Raw genomic sequence first — 19,017 nt, 5'->3', positions numbered from 1 at the left:
CCCAGGCAGGCTGGATTGGACAGGAGTAGTGGCTGTATCCATGAGGCTGGAGATTTCTGCTGTGGTTGACAGGCCTGCGGTGCTTGTCCCAGATGAAGTTGTCTCTGGCTGAGCTGAAGAGGCTGAAGCCTTAGACTCCAGCTGGAATGTGGACTGCGCAGCTGAGGTGGTGCCTCCTGGACTTGTGGTGGTGGATTCACTGCTGGACCCAACCGTGGATGTGCCCTGACCTGCAGCTGAGGAGCTTGACTCAGGAACTGTACTGCTGCTGGTGGCTGTAGCTGTGGTGAGAGATGGGGCAGTTGTCTCCAGACTAGAGCTCAGAGGCGGAGAAGAAGGGGTGGCAGAAGTTGCTGTTGACCCAGAAGCAGAGGTTGACATTTGGTCAAGGACCATGGTGGGCACAGATGTGAACTCTGCCGCTGCAGTGGTGACCTGGGAAAGAGAATCTGTTCTGGCCTGACTGGATTGGAATGGAGTGGTGGCTGTAGCCATGAGACTGGAGATTTCTGCTGTGCTCGACACAATTCTCGAGGCTGTCGCCAATGATGAGATCTCTGGATGATCTGAGGACGCTGAAGCCGTAGACTCAGGCTCAGCTGTGGTGTCTACAGCCAACGTGCTGCCTTGCAGGCGTGTAGCGCTGGACACACCGGTTGAGGCAACGGTGGATGTGCCCAGATCAGCAGCTGAGGCGGCAGTCTCAACTACGGTGCTGGTGGTGGGAGGAGCAGTGCTGACGGGCAGTGTACTTGTCTCAAGAGTCGAGGTCAGTGGAACAGCAGAAGTGGTGGCCGAAGTTGGACTTGTCCCAGGAGCAGCGGTCAAAGTTTGGGTGAGGACCATGGTGCTCGGCGTTGTTGCCTCTGTTGCTGAAGTGGTGAACTGCTGACTCAGGGAACTCTCAGAGGGGCTGGATTGCATGGTTGTGGTGGCTGAAGTCTTTGCTTTGGAGATTTGTTCTGCTGTCGAGGGGACTGTGGAGGTTGTCTCCAATGGAGATGTTTCGGTTCTAGTCGAAGAAACTGCAGCTGTAGACCCGGGACGCGATGTGCTCTCTGCACTGGAGGTGGAGAATTCTGTTGTCAAGGAGGTGAGCACAGTGCTGATTGAAGTTGATGTAGCAGCAGCAGTTGTGGTTGTCTCCAATGGTGTGGTGGTGCTTGTAGTTGTGGTGAGAGCTGGTGAAGTGGTCGCTGGAGCAGAGCTCGTTGGAAGAGAAGATGCAGTGGCAGAAGTTGGGCTTCCTCCAGGAGCAGCAGAGGATGTTGGTGTACGCGCCAGAGAAGTTGTCATTGCTTCTGTCCCTTCAGTGGCGACCTGCTCAGGAGTGGATGTCACAGTAGGGCTCAGCTGTACTGGAGTTGTGGCTGAAGTCTTGAGGCTCGATCTTTCTGTTGACTTTGACAGGATTGTGGAGGTTATTATATGGGGAGATGTTTCAGGCTTAGATGAAGAGACTGACTCCGTAGACTCAGATGTGGACTGCACAGCAGAGGTCGTGCCTTTTGGCCGTGAGGTGGTGGATGCTGTGGTGGAGGCTGTGGCAGACTGAACAAGTGATGTGGACAGACCAGCACCGGTGGAGGCTGTCTCAACAACCGTGCTGCTGATGGGTGTATTCGTGGTGACAGCAGGATAAGTGATCTCTAGAGTAGTGCTCAGAGGAACAGCAGAAGTGGTGGCAGAAGTTGGTCTTGTCCCAGGAGCAGAGGTCATCGTTTGTGCAAATCCAGTGGTGGTCGCACCTCCTATCTTTGTCACTGGAATGGCTATATAGCCACCAGGGGATGTTCCAGCAGGGATGGATTGGATTGGAGTGGTGGCTGAAGTCTTGAGGCTGGAGCTTTCTCCTGTGGTCAACAGGATTGTGGAGGTTGTCACATGTGCCGACGTTGCCGTCACAGCTGAAGAGACTGCAGCACTAGACTGAGATGTGGACTGCACAGCGGAGGTGGTGGCTTCTGGACTTGTGGTGCTTGACACAGTTGTGGATTCCATGATTGAGGTGGTCAGACCAGCAGCTGTGGAGGTTGTCTCAAGAGCAGTGATGCTCTTGGGTGAAGTTTTGGTGAAAGCTGGGGAAGTGATCTCCAGAGTTGAGCTCAGTGGAACAGGAGAAGCGGTGGTCGAAGTTGGTCTTGGCCCAGGGTAAGAGGTCGATGGTTGGCTGAAGACAGTGGTGCTCACACTTGTTTCCTCTGTTGCTGCAGTAGTGACCTGCTGACTCAGGGAACTCTCAGAGGGGCTGGATTGCATGGTTGTGGTGGCTGAAGTCTTTGCTTTGGAGGTTTGTTCTGCTGTCGAGGGGACTGTGGAGGTTGTCTCCAATGGAGATGTTTCGGTTCTAGTGGAAGAAGCTGCAGCTGTAGACACGGGAGGCGATGTGGTCTCTGCACTGAAGGTGGAGAATTCTGTTGTCAAGGAAGAGAGCACAGTGCTGGTTGAAGTTGATGTAGCAGCAGCAGTTGTGGTTGTCTCCAATGGTGTGGTGGTGCTTGTAGTTGTGGTGAGAGCTGGTGAAGTGGTCGCTGGTGCAGAGCTCGTTGGAAGAGAAGATGCAGTGGCAGAAGTTGGGCTTCCTCCAGGAGCAGCAGAGGATGTTGGTGTACGCGCCAGAGAAGTTGTCATTGCTTCTGTCCCTTCAGTGGCGACCTGCTCAGGAGTGGATGTCACAGTAGGGCTCAGCTGTACTGGAGTTGTGGCTGAAGTCTTCAGGCTGGAGATTTCTGCTGTTGTCAGTGGGATTGTGGAGGTTGTCACAAGGGGAGATGTTTCAGGCTTAGATGAAGAGACTGAATCCGTAGCCTCAGATGTGGACTGCACAGCGGAGGTGGTGCCTTCCAGCCTTGTGGTGCTGGATGCTGTGGTGGACTGAACAAGTGATGTGGACAGACTAGCAGCTGTGGATGTTGTCTCAAGAACACTACTGCGGGTGGGTGTAGTTGTGGTGAAAGCTGCGGAAGTGATCTCCAGAGTAGAGCTCAGAGGAACAGAAGAAGTGCTGGCAGAAGTTGGTCTTGTCCCAGGAGCAGAGGTCATCGTTTGTGCAAAGCCAGTGGTGGTCGCACCTCCTACCTTTGTCACTGGAATGGCTACAAAGCCACCAGGGGATGTTCCAGCTGGCCTGGATTGGATTGGAGTGGTGGCTGAAGTCTTGAGGCTGGAGCTTTCTCCTGTGGTCAACAGGATTGTGGAGGTTGTCACATATGAGGATGTCTCGGGCTGAGCTGAAGACACTGAAGATGTAGACTCAGATCTGGACTGCATAAAGGAAGTGGTGGCTTCTGGATTTGTGGTGCCTGACACAGTTGTGGACTCACTGATTGAGTTTGTCAGACCAGCAGCTGTGGAGGTTGTCTCCAGAGCAGTGCTGCTCTTGGGTGTCATTGTGGTGAAAGCGGGGAAAGTGATCTCCAGTGTAGAGCTTAGTGGAACAGCAGAAGTGGGGGCCGAAGTTGGTCTTGGCCCAGGGTAAGAGGTCGATGATTGGCTGAAGACCGTGGTGCTCACCGTTCGTGTTTCTGCTGGTGCAATAGTGACCTGCTGATTTAGGGAACTTACAGAGGGGCTGGATTGCATGGTAGTGGTGGCTGAAGTCTCTGCTTGGGAGGTTTGTTCTGGTGTCGAGAGGACTGTGGATGTTGTCACCAAAGGAGACGTGTCAGCTCTAGTGGAAGAAGCTGCCGCCGTAGACCTGGAAGACGATGTGGTCTGTGCACTGGAGGTGGAGAATTCTGTTGTCAAGGACGTCAGCACTGTGCTGGGCTCAGAGCTTAAAGCTGAAGTAGCAGCAGCGGTTGAGGTTGTCTCCAACAGCGTGGTGGTGCCGCCGGTGCTTCTGGTGAGAGCTGGTGAAGTGGTCTCCGGAGAAGAGCTTGTTGGAAGAGAAGAGGCGGTGGCAGAAGTTGGGCTTGTCCCACGAGCAGCAGAGGATGTTTGTTCACCATCCACAGTGGTTGCCGTTGTTGCTGTCCCTTCCGTAGTGACCTGGTCACTAGTGGATGTCCCAGGCAGGCTGGATTGGACTGGAGTGGTGGCCGTATCCATGAGGCTGGAGATTTCTGCTGTGGTTGACAGGCCTGCGGTGCTTGTCCCAGATGAAGTTGTCTCTGGCTGAGCTGAAGAGGCTGAAGCCGTAGACTCCGGCTGGGATGTGGACTGCGCAGCTGAGGTGGTGCCTCCTGGACTTGTGGTGGTGGATTCACTGCTGGACCCAACCGTGGATGTGCCCAGACCTGCAGCTGAGGAGCTTGACTCAGGAACTGTACTGCTGCTGGTGGCTGTAGCTGTGGTGAGAGATGGGGCAGTTGTCTCCAGACTAGAGCTCAGAGGCGGAGAAGAAGGGGTGGCAGAAGTTGCTGTTGACCCAGAAGCAGAGGTTGACATTTGGTCAAGGACCATGGTGGGCACAGATGTGAACTCTGCCGCTGCAGTGGTGACCTGGGAAAGAGAATCTGTTCTGGCCTGACTGGATTGGAATGGAGTGGTGGCTGTAGCCATGAGACTGGAGATTTCTGCTGTGCTCGACACGATTCTCGAGGCTGTCGCCAATGATGAGATCTCTGCATGGTCTGAGGACGCTGAAGCCGTAGACTCAGGCTCAGCTGTGGTGTCTACAGCCAACGTGCTGCCTTGCAGGCGTGTAGCGCTGGACACACCGGTTGAGGCAACGGTGGATGTGCCCAGATCAGCAGCTGAGGCGGCAGTCTCAACTACGGTGCTGGTGGTGGGAGGAGCAGTGCTGACAGACAGTGTACTTGTCTCAAGAGTCGAGCTCAGTGGAACAGCAGAAGTGGTGGCCGAAGTTGGACTTGTCCCAGGAGCAGCGGTCGAAGTTTGGGTGAGGACCATGGTGCTCGGTGTTGTTGCCTCTGTTGCTGAAGTGGTGACCTGCTGACTCAGGGAACTCTCAGAGCGGCTGGATTTCATGGTCACTGTGGCTGAAGACTCTGCTTTGGAGGTCTGTTTTGCTGTCAAGAGAACTGTGGATGTTGTCACCAAAGGAGACGTGTCAGCTCTAGTGGAAGAAGCTGCCGCCGTAGACCTGGACGACGATGTGGTCTGTGCACTGGAGGTGGAGAATTCTGTTGTCAAGGACGTCAGCACTGTGCTGGGCTCAGAGCTTAAAGCTGAAGTAGCAGCAGCGGTTGAGGTTGTCTCCAACAGCGTGGTGGTGCCACCGGTGCTTCTGGTGAGAGCTGGTGAAGTGGTCTCCGGAGCAGAGCTTGTTGGAAGAGAAGAGGCGGTGGCAGAAGTTGTGCTTGTCCCACGAGCAGCAGAGGATGTTTGTTCACCATCCACAGTGGTTGCCGTTGTTGCTGTCCCTTCCGTAGTGACCTGGTCACTAGTGGATGTCCCAGGCAGGCTGGATTGGACAGGAGTAGTGGCTGTATCCATGAGACTAGAGATTTCTGCTGTGGTTGACAGGCCTGCGGTGCTTGTCCCAGATGAAGTTGTCTCTGGTTGAGCTGAAGAGGCTGAAGCCGTAGACTCCGGCTGGGATGTGGACTGCGCAGCTGAGGTGCTGCCTCCTGGACTTGTGGTGGTGGATTCACTGCTGGACCCAACCGTGGATGTGCCCAGACCTGCAGCTGAGGAGCTTGACTCAGGAACTGTACTGCTGCTGGTGGCTGTAGCTGTGGTGAGAGATGGGGCAGTTGTCTCCAGACTAGAGCTCAGAGGTGGAGAAGAAGGGGTGGCAGAAGTTGCTGTTGACCCAGAAGCAGAGGTTGACATTTGGTCAAGGACCATGGTGGGCACAGATGTGAACTCTGCCGCTGCAGTGGTGACCTGGGAAAGTGAATCTGTTCTGGCCTGACTGGATTGGAATGGAGTGGTGGCTGTAGCCATGAGACTGGAGATTTCTGCTGTGCTCGACACGATTCTCGAGGCTGTCGCCAATGATGAGACCTCTGCATGGTCTGAGGACGCTGAAGCCATAGACTCAGGCTCAGCTGTGGTGTCTACAGCCAGCGTGCTGCCTTGCAGGCGTGTAGCGCTGGACACACCGGTTGAGGCAACGGTGGGTGTGCCCAGATCAGCAGCTGAGGCGGCAGTCTCAACTACGGTGCTGGTGGTGGGAGGAGCAGTGCTGACGGGCAGTGTACTTGTCTCAAGAGTCGAGCTCAGTGGAACAGCAGAAGTGGTGGCCGAAGTTGGACTTGTCCCAGGAGCAGTGGTCGAAGTTTGGGTGAGGACCATGGTGCTCGGTGTTGTTGCCTCTGTTGCGGAAGTGGTGACCTGCTGACTCAGGGAACTCTCAGAGCGGCTGGATTGCATGGTTGCCGTGGCTGAAGTCTCTGCTTTGGAGGTCTGTTTTGCTGTCGATAGAACTGTGGATGTTGTCACCCAAGCAGACATGTCAGCTCTAGTGGAAGAAGCTGCAGCCGTAGACCTGGAAGACGATGTGGTCTGTGCACTGGAGATGGAGAATTCTGTTGTCAAGGACGTCAGCACTGTGCTGGGCTCAGAGCTGAAAGCTGAAGTAGCAGCAGCGGTTGAGGTTGTCTCCAACAGTGTGGTGGTGCCGCCGGTGCTTCTGGTGAGAGCTGGTGAAGTGGTCTCCGGAGCAGAGCTTGTTGGAAGAGAAGAGGCGGTGGCAGAAGTTGGGCTTGTCCCACGAGCAGCAGAGGATGTTTGTTCACCATCCACAGTGGTTGCCGTTGTTGCTGTCCCTTCCGTAGTGACCTGGTCACTAGTGGATGTCCCAGGCAGGCTGGATTGGACAGGAGTAGTGGCTGTATCCATGAGGCTGGAGATTTCTGCTGTGGTTGACAGGCCTGCGGTGCTTGTCCCAGGTGAAGTTGTCTCTGGCTGAGCTGAAGAGGCTGAAGCCGTAGACTCCGGCTGGGATGTGGACTGCGCAGCTGAGGTGCTGCCTCCTGGACTTGTGGTGGTGGATTCACTGCTGGACCCAACCGTGGATGTGCCCAGACCTGCAGCTGAGGAGCTTGACTCAGGAACTGTACTGCTGCTGGTGGCTGTAGCTGTGGTGAGAGATGGGGCAGTTGTCTCCAGACTAGAGCTCAGAGGCGGAGAAGAAGGGGTGGCAGAAGTTGCTGTTGACCCAGAAGCAGAGGTTGACATTTGGTCAAGGACCATGGTGGGCACAGATGTGAACTCTGCCGCTGCAGTGGTGACCTGGGAAAGAGAATCTGTTCTGGCCTGACTGGATTGGAATGGAGTGGTGGCTGTAGCCATGAGACTGGAGATTTCTGCTGTGCTCGACACGATTCTCGAGGCTGTCGCCAATGATGAGATCTCTGCATGGTCTGAGGACGCTGAAGCCGTAGACTCAGGCTCAGCTGTGGTGTCTACAGCCAGCGTGCTGCCTTGCAGGCGTGTAGCGCTGGACACACCGGTTGAGGCAACGGTGGATGTGCCCAGATCAGCAGCTGAGGCGGCAGTCTCAACTACGGTGCTGGTGGTGGGAGGAGCAGTGCTGACAGACAGTGTACTTGTCTCAAGAGTCGAGCTCAGTGGAACAGCAGAAGTGGTGGCCGAAGTTGGACTTGTCCCAGGAGCAGTGGTCGAAGTTTGGGTGAGGACCATGGTGCTCGGCGTTGTTGCCTCTGTTGCTGAAGTGGTGACCTGCTGACTCAGGGAACTCTCAGAGCGGCTGGATTTCATGGTCGCTGTGGCTGAAGTCTCTGCTTTGGAGGTCTGTTTTGCTGTCGAGAGAACTGTGGATGTTTTCACCCAAGTAGACGTGTCAGCTCTAGTGGAAGAAGCTGCAGCCGTAGACCTGGAAGACGATGTGGTCTGTGCACTGGAGGTGGAGAATTCTGTTGTCAAGGACGTCAGCACTGTGCTGGGCTCAGAGCTTAAAGCTGAAGTAGCAGCCGCGGTTGAGGTTGTCTCCAACAGCGTGGTGGTGCCGCCGGTGCTTCTGGTGAGAGCTGGTGAAGTGGTCTCCGGAGCAGAGCTTGTTGGAAGAGAAGAGGCGGTGGCAGAAGTTGTGCTTGTCCCACGAGCAGCAGAGGATGTTTGTTCACCATCCACAGTGGTTGCCGTTGTTGCTGTCCCTTCCGTAGTGACCTGGTCACTAGTGGATGTCCCAGGCAGGCTGGATTGGACTGGAGTGGTGGCCGTATCCATGAGGCTGGAGATTTCTGCTGTGGTTGACAGGCCTGCGGTGCTTGTCCCAGGTGAAGTTGTCTCTGGCTGAGCTGAAGAGGCTGAAGCCGTAGACTCCGGCTGGGATGTGGACTGCGCAGCTGAGGTGCTGCCTCCTGGACTTGTGGTGGTGGATTCACTGCTGGACCCAACCGTGGATGTGCCCAGACCTGCAGCTGAGGAGCTTGACTCAGGAACTGTACTGCTGCTGGTGGCTGTAGCTGTGGTGAGAGATGGGGCAGTTGTCTCCAGACTAGAGCTCAGAGGCGGAGAAGAAGGGGTGGCAGAAGTTGCTGTTGACCCAGAAGCAGAGGTTGACATTTGGTCAAGGACCATGGTGGGCACAGATGTGAACTCTGCCGCTGCAGTGGTGACCTGGGAAAGAGAATCTGTTCTGGCCTGACTGGATTGGAATGGAGTGGTGGCTGTAGCCATGAGACTGGAGATTTCTGCTGTGCTCGACACGATTCTCGAGGCTGTCGCCAATGATGAGATCTCTGGATGATCTGAGGACGCTGAAGCCGTAGACTCAGGCTCAGCTGTGGTGTCTACAGCCAACGTGCTGCCTTGCAGGCGTGTAGCGCTGGACACACCGGTTGAGGCAACGGTGGATGTGCCCAGATCAGCAGCTGAGGCGGCAGTCTCAACTACGGTGCTGGTGGTGGGAGGAGCAGTGCTGACAGACAGTGTACTTGTCTCAAGAGTCGAGCTCAGTGGAACAGCAGAAGTGGTGGCCGAAGTTGGACTTGTCCCAGGAGCAGTGGTCGAAGTTTGGGTGAGGACCATGGTGCTCGGCGTTGTTGCCTCTGTTGCTGAAGTGGTGACCTGCTGACTCAGGGAACTCTCAGAGCGGCTGGATTGCATGGTCGCTGTGGCTGAAGTCTCTGCTTTGGAGGTCTGTTTTGCTGTCGAGAGAACTGTGGATGTTGTCACCAAAGGAGACGTGTCAGCTCTAGTGGAAGAAGCTGCAGCCGTAGACCTGGACGACGATGTGGTCTGTGCACTGGAGGTGGAGAATTCTGTTGTCAAGGACGTCAGCACTGTGCTGTGCTCAGAGCTTAAAGCTGAAGTAGCAGCAGCGGTTGAGGTTGTCTCCAACAGCGTGGTGGTGCCGCCGGTGCTTCTGGTGAGAGCTGGTGAAGTGGTCTCCGGAGCAGAGCTTGTTGGAAGAGAAGAGGCGGTGGCAGAAGTTGTGCTTGTCCCACGAGCAGCAGAGGATGTTTGTTCACCATCCACAGTGGTTGCCGTTGTTGCTGTCCCTTCCGTAGTGACCTGGTCACTAGTGGATGTCCCAGGCAGGCTGGATTGGACAGGAGTAGTGGCTGTATCCATGAGGCTAGAGATTTCTGCTGTGGTTGACAGGCCTGCGGTGCTTGTCCCAGGTGAAGTTGTCTCTGGCTGAGCTGAAGAGGCTGAAGCCGTAGACTCCGGCTGGGATGTGGACTGCGCAGCTGAGGTGCTGCCTCCTGGACTTGTGGTGGTGGATTCACTGCTGGACCCAACCGTGGATGTGCCCAGACCTGCAGCTGAGGAGCTTGACTCAGGAACTGTACTGCTGCTGGTGGCTGTAGCTGTGGTGAGAGATGGGGCAGTTGTCTCCAGACTAGAGCTCAGAGGCGGAGAAGAAGGGGTGGCAGAAGTTGCTGTTGACCCAGAAGCAGAGGTTGACATTTGGTCAAGGACCATGGTGGGCACAGATGTGAACTCTGCCGCTGCAGTGGTGACCTGGGAAAGAGAATCTGTTCTGGCCTGACTGGATTGGAATGGAGTGGTGGCTGTAGCCATGAGACTGGAGATTTCTGCTGTGCTCGACACGATTCTCGAGGCTGTCGCCAATGATGAGATCTCTGGATGATCTGAGGACGCTGAAGCCGTAGACTCAGGCTCAGCTGTGGTGTCTACAGCCAACGTGCTGCCTTGCAGGCGTGTAGCGCTGGACACACCGGTTGAGGCAACGGTGGATGTGCCCAGATCAGCAGCTGTGGCGGCAGTCTCAACTACGGTGCTGGTGGTGGGAGGAGCAGTGCTGACAGACAGTGTACTTGTCTCAAGAGTCGAGCTCAGTGGAACAGCAGAAGTGGTGGCCGAAGTTGGACTTGTCCCAGGAGCAGTGGTCGAAGTTTGGGTGAGGACCATGGTGCTCGGCGTTGTTGCCTCTGTTGCTGAAGTGGTGACCTGCTGACTCAGGGAACTCTCAGAGCGGCTGGATTGCATGGTCGCTGTGGCTGAAGTCTCTGCTTTGGAGGTCTGTTTTGCTGTCGAGAGAACTGTGGATGTTTTCACCCAAGTAGACGTGTCAGCTCTAGTGGAAGAAGCTGCAGCCGTAGACCTGGAAGACGATGTGGTCTGTGCACTGGAGGTGGAGAATTCTGTTGTCAAGGACGTCAGCACTGTGCTGTGCTCAGAGCTGAAAGCTGAAGTAGCAGCAGCGGTTGAGGTTGTCTCCAACAGTGTGGTGGTGCCGCCGGTGCTTCTGGTGAGAGCTGGTGAAGTGGTCTCCGGAGCAGAGCTTGTTGGAAGAGAAGAGGCGGTGGCAGAAGTTGGGCTTGTCCCACGAGCAGCAGAGGATGTTTGTTCACCATCCACAGTGGTCGCCGTTGTTGCTGTCCCTTCCGTAGTGACCTGGTCACTAGTGGATGTCCCAGGCAGGCTGGATTGGACTGGAGTGGTGGCCGTATCCATGAGGCTGGAGATTTCTGCTGTGGTTGACAGGCCTGCGGTGCTTGTCCCAGGTGAAGTTGTCTCTGGCTGAGCTGAAGAGGCTGAAGCCGTAGACTCCGGCTGGGATGTGGACTGCGCAGCTGAGGTGCTGCCTCCTGGACTTGTGGTGGTGGATTCACTGCTGGACCCAACCGTGGATGTGCCCAGACCTGCAGCTGAGGAGCTTGACTCAGGAACTGTACTGCTGCTGGTGGCTGTAGCTGTGGTGAGAGATGGGGCAGTTGTCTCCAGACTAGAGCTCAGAGGCGGAGAAGAAGGGGTGGCAGAAGTTGCTGTTGACCCAGAAGCAGAGGTTGACATTTGGTCAAGGACCATGGTGGGCACAGATGTGAACTCTGCCGCTGCAGTGGTGACCTGGGAAAGAGAATCTGTTCTGGCCTGACTGGATTGGAATGGAGTGGTGGCTGTAGCCATGAGACTGGAGATTTCTGCTGTGCTCGACACGATTCTCGAGGCTGTCGCCAATGATGAGATCTCTGCATGGTCTGAGGACGCTGAAGCCGTAGACTCAGGCTCAGCTGTGGTGTCTACAGCCGACGTGCTGCCTTGCAGGCGTGTAGCGCTGGACACATCGGTTGAGGCAACGGTGGATATGCCCAGATCAGCAGCTGAGGCGGCAGTCTCAACTACGGTGCTGGTGGTGGGAGGAGCAGTGCTGACAGACAGTGTACTTGTCTCAAGAGTCGAGCTCAGTGGAACAGCAGAAGTGGTGGCCGAAGTTGGACTTGTCCCAGGAGCAGCGGTCGAAGTTTGGGTGAGGACCATGGTGCTCGGCGTTGTTGCCTCTGTTGCTGAAGTGGTGACCTGCTGACTCAGGGAACTCTCAGAGCGGCTGGATTTCATGGTTGCTGTGGCTGAAGTCTCTGCTTTGGAGGACTGTTTTGCTGTCGAGAGAACTGTGGATGTTGTCACCAAAGGAGACGTGTCAGCTCTAGTGGAAGAAGCTGCCGCCGTAGACCTGGACGACGATGTGGTCTGTGCACTGGAGGTGGAGAATTCTGTTGTCAAGGACGTCAGCACTGTGCTGGGCTCAGAGCTTAAAGCTGAAGTAGCAGCAGCGGTTGAGGTTGTCTCCAACAGCGTGGTGGTGTCGCCGGTGCTTCTGGTGAGAGCTGGTGAAGTGGTCTCCGGAGCAGAGCTTGTTGGAAGAGAAGAGGCGGTGGCAGAAGTTGTGCTTGTCCCACGAGCAGCAGAGGATGTTTGTTCACCATCCACAGTGGTTGCCGTTGTTGCTGTCCCTTCCGTAGTGACCTGGTCACTAGTGGATGTCCCAGGCAGGCTGGATTGGACTGGAGTGGTGGCCGTATCCATGAGGCTGGAGATTTCTGCTGTGGTTGACAGGCCTGCGGTGCTTGTCCCAGGTGAAGTTGTCTCTGGCTGAGCTGAAGAGGCTGAAGCCGTAGACTCCGGCTGGGATGTGGACTGCGCAGCTGAGGTGCTGCCTCCTGGACTTGTGGTGGTGGATTCACTGCTGGACCCAACCGTGGATGTGCCCTGACCTGCAGCTGAGGAGCTTGACTCAGGAACTGTACTGCTGCTGGTGGCTGTAGCTGTGGTGAGAGATGGGGCAGTTGTCTCCAGACTAGAGCTCAGAGGCGGAGAAGAAGGGGTGGCAGAAGTTGCTGTTGACCCAGAAGCAGAGGTTGACATTTGGTCAAGGACCATGGTGGGCACAGATGTGAACTCTGCCGCTGCAGTGGTGACCTGGGAAAGAGAATCTGTTCTGGCCTGACTGGATTGGAATGGAGTGGTGGCTGTAGCCATGAGACTGGAGATTTCTGCTGTGCTCGACACGATTCTCGAGGCTGTCGCCAATGATGAGATCTCTGGATGATCTGAGGACGCTGAAGCCGTAGACTCAGGCTCAGCTGTGGTGTCTACAGCCAACGTGCTGCCTTGCAGGCGTGTAGCGCTGGACACACCGGTTGAGGCAACGGTGGATGTGCCCAGATCAGCAGCTGTGGCGGCAGTCTCAACTACGGTGCTGGTGGTGGGAGGAGCAGTGCTGACAGACAGTGTACTTGTCTCAAGAGTCGAGCTCAGTGGAACAGCAGAAGTGGTGGCCGAAGTTGGACTTGTCCCAGGAGCAGTGGTCGAAGTTTGGGTGAGGACCATGGTGCTCGGCGTTGTTGCCTCTGTTGCTGAAGTGGTGACCTGCTGACTCAGGGAACTCTCAGAGCGGCTGGATTGCATGGTCGCTGTGGCTGAAGTCTCTGCTTTGGAGGTCTGTTTTGCTGTCGAGAGAACTGTGGATGTTGTCACCAAAGGAGACGTGTCAGCTCTAGTGGAAGAAGCTGCAGCCGTAGACCTGGAAGACGATGTGGTCTGTGCACTGGAGGTGGAGAATTCTGTTGTCAAGGACGTCAGCACTGTGCTGTGCTCAGAGCTGAAAGCTGAAGTAGCAGCAGCGGTTGAGGTTGTCTCCAACAGCGTGGTGGTGCCGCCGGTGCTTCTGGTGAGAGCTGGTGAAGTGGTCTCCGGAGCAGAGCTTGTTGGAAGAGAAGAGGCGGTGGCAGAAGTTGTGCTTGTCCCACGAGCAGCAGAGGATGTTTGTTCACCATCCACAGTGGTTGCCGTTGTTGCTGTCCCTTCCGTAGTGACCTGGTCACTAGTGGATGCCTCAGGCAGGCTGGATTGGACAGGAGTAGTGGCTGTATCCATGAGGCTAGAGATTTCTGCTGTGGTTGACAGGCCTGCGGTGCTTGTCCCAGGTGAAGTTGTCTCTGGCTGAGCTGAAGAGGCTGAAGCCGTAGACTCCGGCTGGGATGTGGACTGCGCAGCTGAGGTGCTGCCTCCTGGACTTGTGGTGGTGGATTCACTGCTGGACCCAACCGTGGATGTGCCCAGACCTGCAGCTGAGGAGCTTGACTCAGGAACTGTACTGCTGCTGGTGGCTGTAGCTGTGGTGAGAGATGGGGCAGTTGTCTCCAGACTAGAGCTCAGAGGCGGAGAAGAAGGGGTGGCAGAAGTTGCTGTTGACCCAGAAGCAGAGGTTGACATTTGGTCAAGGACCATGGTGGGCACAGATGTGAACTCTGCCGCTGCAGTGGTGACCTGGGAAAGAGAATCTGTTCTGGCCTGACTGGATTGGAATGGAGTGGTGGCTGTAGCCATGAGACTGGAGATTTCTGCTGTGCTCGACACGATTCTCGAGGCTGTCGCCAATGATGAGATCTCTGGATGATCTGAGGACGCTGAAGCCGTAGACTCAGGCTCAGCTGTGGTGTCTACAGCCGACGTGCTGCCTTGCAGGCGTGTAGCGCTGGACACACCGGTTGAGGCAACGGTGGATGTGCCCAGATCAGCAGCTGTGGCGGCAGTCTCAACTACGGTGCTGGTGGTGGGAGGAGCAGTGCTGACAGACAGTGTACTTGTCTCAAGAGTCGAGCTCAGTGGAACAGCAGAAGTGGTGGCCGAAGTTGGACTTGTCCCAGGAGCAGCGGTCGAAGTTTGGGTGAGGACCATGGTGCTCGGCGTTGTTGCCTCTGTTGCTGAAGTGGTGACCTGCTGACTCAGGGAACTCTCAGAGCGGCTGGATTTCATGGTTGCTGTGGCTGAAGTCTCTGCTTTGGAGGACTGTTTTGCTGTCGAGAGAACTGTGGATGTTGTCACCAAAGGAGACGTGTCAGCTCTAGTGGAAGAAGCTGCCGCCGTAGACCTGGACGACGATGTGGTCTGTGCACTGGAGGTGGAGAATTCTGTTGTCAAGGACGTCAGCACTGTGCTGGGCTCAGAGCTTAAAGCTGAAGTAGCAGCAGCGGTTGAGGTTGTCTCCAACAGCGTGGTGGTGTCGCCGGTGCTTCTGGTGAGAGCTGGTGAAGTGGTCTCCGGAGCAGAGCTTGTTGGAAGAGAAGAGGCGGTGGCAGAAGTTGTGCTTGTCCCACGAGCAGCAGAGGATGTTTGTTCACCATCCACAGTGGTTGCCGTTGTTGCTGTCCCTTCCGTAGTGACCTGGTCACTAGTGGATGTCCCAGGCAGGCTGGATTGGACTGGAGTGGTGGCCGTATCCATGAGGCTGGAGATTTCTGCTGTGGTTGACAGGCCTGCGGTGCTTGTCCCAGGTGAAGTTGTCTCTGGCTGAGCTGAAGAGGCTGAAGCCGTAGACTCCGGCTGGGATGTGGACTGCGCAGCTGAGGTGCTGCCTCCTGGACTTGTGGTGGTGGATTCACTGCTGGACCCAACCGTGGATGTGCCCTGACCTGCAGCTGAGGAGCTTGACTCAGGAACTGTACTGCTGCTGGTGGCTGTAGCTGTGGTGAGAGATGGGGCAGTTGTCTCCAGACTAGAGCTCAGAGGCGGAGAAGAAGGGGTGGCAGAAGTTGCTGTTGACCCAGAAGCAGAGGTTGACATTTGGTCAAGGACCATGGTGGGCACAGATGTGAACTCTGCCGCTGCAGTGGTGACCTGGGAAAGAGAATCTGTTCTGGCCTGACTGGATTGGAATGGAGTGGTGGCTGTAGCCATGAGACTGGAGATTTCTGCTGTGCTCGACACGATTCTCGAGGCTGTCGCCAATGATGAGATCTCTGGATGATCTGAGGACGCTGAAGCCGTAGACTCAGGCTCAGCTGTGGTGTCTACAGCCAACGTGCTGCCTTGCAGGCGTGTAGCGCTGGACACACCGGTTGAGGCAACGGTGGATGTGCCCAGATCAGCAGCTGAGGCGGCAGTCTCAACTACGGTGCTGGTGGTGGGAGGAGCAGTGCTGACAGACAGTGTACTTGTCTCAAGAGTCGAGCTCAGTGGAACAGCAGAAGTGGTGGCCGAAGTTGGACTTGTCCCAGGAGCAGTGGTCGAAGTTTGGGTGAGGACCATGGTGCTCGGCGTTGTTGCCTCTGTTGCTGAAGTGGTGACCTGCTGACTCAGGGAACTCTCAGAGCGGCTGGATTGCATGGTCGCTGTGGCTGAAGTCTCTGCTTTGGAGGTCTGTTTTGCTGTCGAGAGAACTGTGGATGTTGTCACCAAAGGAGACGTGTCAGCTCTAGTGGAAGAAGCTGCAGCCGTAGACCTGGAAGACGATGTGGTCTGTGCACTGGAGGTGGAGAATTCTGTTGTCAAGGACGTCAGCACTGTGCTGTGCTCAGAGCTGAAAGCTGAAGTAGCAGCAGCGGTTGAGGTTGTCTCCAACAGCGTGGTGGTGCCGCCGGTGCTTCTGGTGAGAGCTGGTGAAGTGGTCTCCGGAGCAGAGCTTGTTGGAAGAGAAGAGGCGGTGGCAGAAGTTGTGCTTGTCCCACGAGCAGCAGAGGATGTTTGTTCACCATCCACAGTGGTTGCCGTTGTTGCTGTCCCTTCCGTAGTGACCTGGTCACTAGTGGATGCCTCAGGCAGGCTGGATTGGACAGGAGTAGTGGCTGTATCCATGAGGCTAGAGATTTCTGCTGTGGTTGACAGGCCTGCGGTGCTTGTCCCAGGTGAAGTTGTCTCTGGCTGAGCTGAAGAGGCTGAAGCCGTAGACTCCGGCTGGGATGTGGACTGCGCAGCTGAGGTGCTGCCTCCTGGACTTGTGGTGGTGGATTCACTGCTGGACCCAACCGTGGATGTGCCCAGACCTGCAGCTGAGGAGCTTGACTCAGGAACTGTACTGCTGCTGGTGGCTGTAGCTGTGGTGAGAGATGGGGCAGTTGTCTCCAGACTAGAGCTCAGAGGCGGAGAAGAAGGGGTGGCAGAAGTTGCTGTTGACCCAGAAGCAGAGGTTGACATTTGGTCAAGGACCATGGTGGGCACAGATGTGAACTCTGCCGCTGCAGTGGTGACCTGGGAAAGAGAATCTGTTCTGGCCTGACTGGATTGGAATGGAGTGGTGGCTGTAGCCATGAGACTGGAGATTTCTGCTGTGCTCGACACGATTCTCGAGGCTGTCGCCAATGATGAGATCTCTGGATGATCTGAGGACGCTGAAGCCGTAGACTCAGGCTCAGCTGTGGTGTCTACAGCCAACGTGCTGCCTTGCAGGCGTGTAGCGCTGGACACACCGGTTGAGGCAACGGTGGATGTGCCCAGATCAGCAGCTGTGGCGGCAGTCTCAACTACGGTGCTGGTGGTGGGAGGAGCAGTGCTGACAGACAGTGTACTTGTCTCAAGAGTCGAGCTCAGTGGAACAGCAGAAGTGGTGGCCGAAGTTGGACTTGTCCCAGGAGCAGTGGTCGAAGTTTGGGTGAGGACCATGGTGCTCGGCGTTGTTGCCTCTGTTGCTGAAGTGGTGACCTGCTGACTCAGGGAACTCTCAGAGCGGCTGGATTGCATGGTCGCTGTGGCTGAAGTCTCTGCTTTGGAGGTCTGTTTTGCTGTCGAGAGAACTGTGGATGTTGTCACCCAAGTAGACGTGTCAGCTCTAGTGGAAGAAGCTGCCGCCGTAGACCTGGACGACGATGTGGTCTGTGCACTGGAGGTGGAGAATTCTGTTGTCAAGGACGTCAGCACTGTGCTGGGCTCAGAGCTTAAAGCTGAAGTAGCAGCAGCGGTTGAGGTTGTCTCCAACAGTGTGGTGGTGCCGCCGGTGCTTCTGGTGAGAGCTGGTGAAGTGGTCTCCGGAGCAGAGCTTGTTGGAAGAGAAGAGGCGGTGGCAGAAGTTGGGCTTGTCCCACGAGCAGCAGAGGATGTTTGTTCACCATCCACAGTGGTCGCCGTTGTTGCTGTCCCTTCCGTAGTGACCTGGTCACTAGTGGATGTCCCAGGCAGGCTGGATTGGACTGGAGTGGTGGCCGTATCCATGAGGCTGGAGATTTCTGCTGTGGTTGACAGGCCTGCGGTGCTTGTCCCAGGTGAAGTTGTCTCTGGCTGAGCTGAAGAGGCTGAAGCCGTAGACTCCGGCTGGGATGTGGACTGCGCAGCTGAGGTGCTGCCTCCTGGACTTGTGGTGGTGGATTCACTGCTGGACCCAACCGTGGATGTGCCCAGACCTGCAGCTGAGGAGCTTGACTCAGGAACTGTACTGCTGCTGGTGGCTGTAGCTGTGGTGAGAGATGGGGCAGTTGTCTCCAGACTAGAGCTCAGAGGCGGAGAAGAAGGGGTGGCAGAAGTTGCTGTTGACCCAGAAGCAGAGGTTGACATTTGGTCAAGGACCATGGTGGGCACAGATGTGAACTCTGCCGCTGCAGTGGTGACCTGGGAAAGAGAATCTGTTCTGGCCTGACTGGATTGGAATGGAGTGGTGGCTGTAGCCATGAGACTGGAGATTTCTGCTGTGCTCGACACGATTCTCGAGGCTGTCGCCAATGATGAGATCTCTGCATGGTCTGAGGACGCTGAAGCCGTAGACTCAGGCTCAGCTGTGGTGTCTACATCCGACGTGCTGCCTTGCAGGCGTGTAGCGCTGGACACATCGGTTGAGGCAACGGTGGATATGCCCAGATCAGCAGCTGAGGCGGCAGTCTCAACTACGGTGCTGGTGGTGGGAGGAGCAGTGCTGACAGACAGTGTACTTGTCTCAAGAGTCGAGCTCAGTGGAACAGCAGAAGTGGTGGCCGAAGTTGGACTTGTCCCAGGAGCAGCGGTCGAAGTTTGGGTGAGGACCATGGTGCTCGGCGTTGTTGCCTCTGTTGCTGAAGTGGTGACCTGCTGACTCAGGGAACTCTCAGAGCGGCTGGATTTCATGGTCGCTGTGGCTGAAGTCTCTGCTTTGGAGGACTGTTTTGCTGTCGAGAGAACTGTGGATGTTGTCACCAAAGGAGACGTGTCAGCTCTAGTGGAAGAAGCTGCCGCCGTAGACCTGGACGACGATGTGGTCTGTGCACTGGAGGTGGAGAATTCTGTTGTCAAGGACGTCAGCACTGTGCTGGGCTCAGAGCTTAAAGCTGAAGTAGCAGCAGCGGTTGAGGTTGTCTCCAACAGCGTGGTGGTGTCGCCGGTGCTTCTGGTGAGAGCTGGTGAAGTGGTCTCCGGAGCAGAGCTTGTTGGAAGAGAAGAGGCGGTGGCAGAAGTTGTGCTTGTCCCACGAGCAGCAGAGGATGTTTGTTCACCATCCACAGTGGTTGCCGTTGTTGCTGTCCCTTCCGTAGTGACCTGGTCACTAGTGGATGTCCCAGGCACGCTGGATTGGACTGGAGTGGTGGCCGTATCCATGAGGCTGGAGATTTCTGCTGTGGTTGACAGGCCTGCGGTGCTTGTCCCAGGTGAAGTTGTCTCTGGCTGAGCTGAAGAGGCTGAAGCCGTAGACTCCGGCTGGGATGTGGACTGCGC

The sequence above is a fragment of the Ammospiza nelsoni genome, chromosome 27 (genome assembly GCF_027579445.1).
Source record: "Ammospiza nelsoni isolate bAmmNel1 chromosome 27, bAmmNel1.pri, whole genome shotgun sequence".
Lineage (NCBI taxonomy): Eukaryota > Metazoa > Chordata > Aves > Passeriformes > Passerellidae > Ammospiza > Ammospiza nelsoni.
This window is presented reverse-complemented; position numbering follows the sequence as displayed.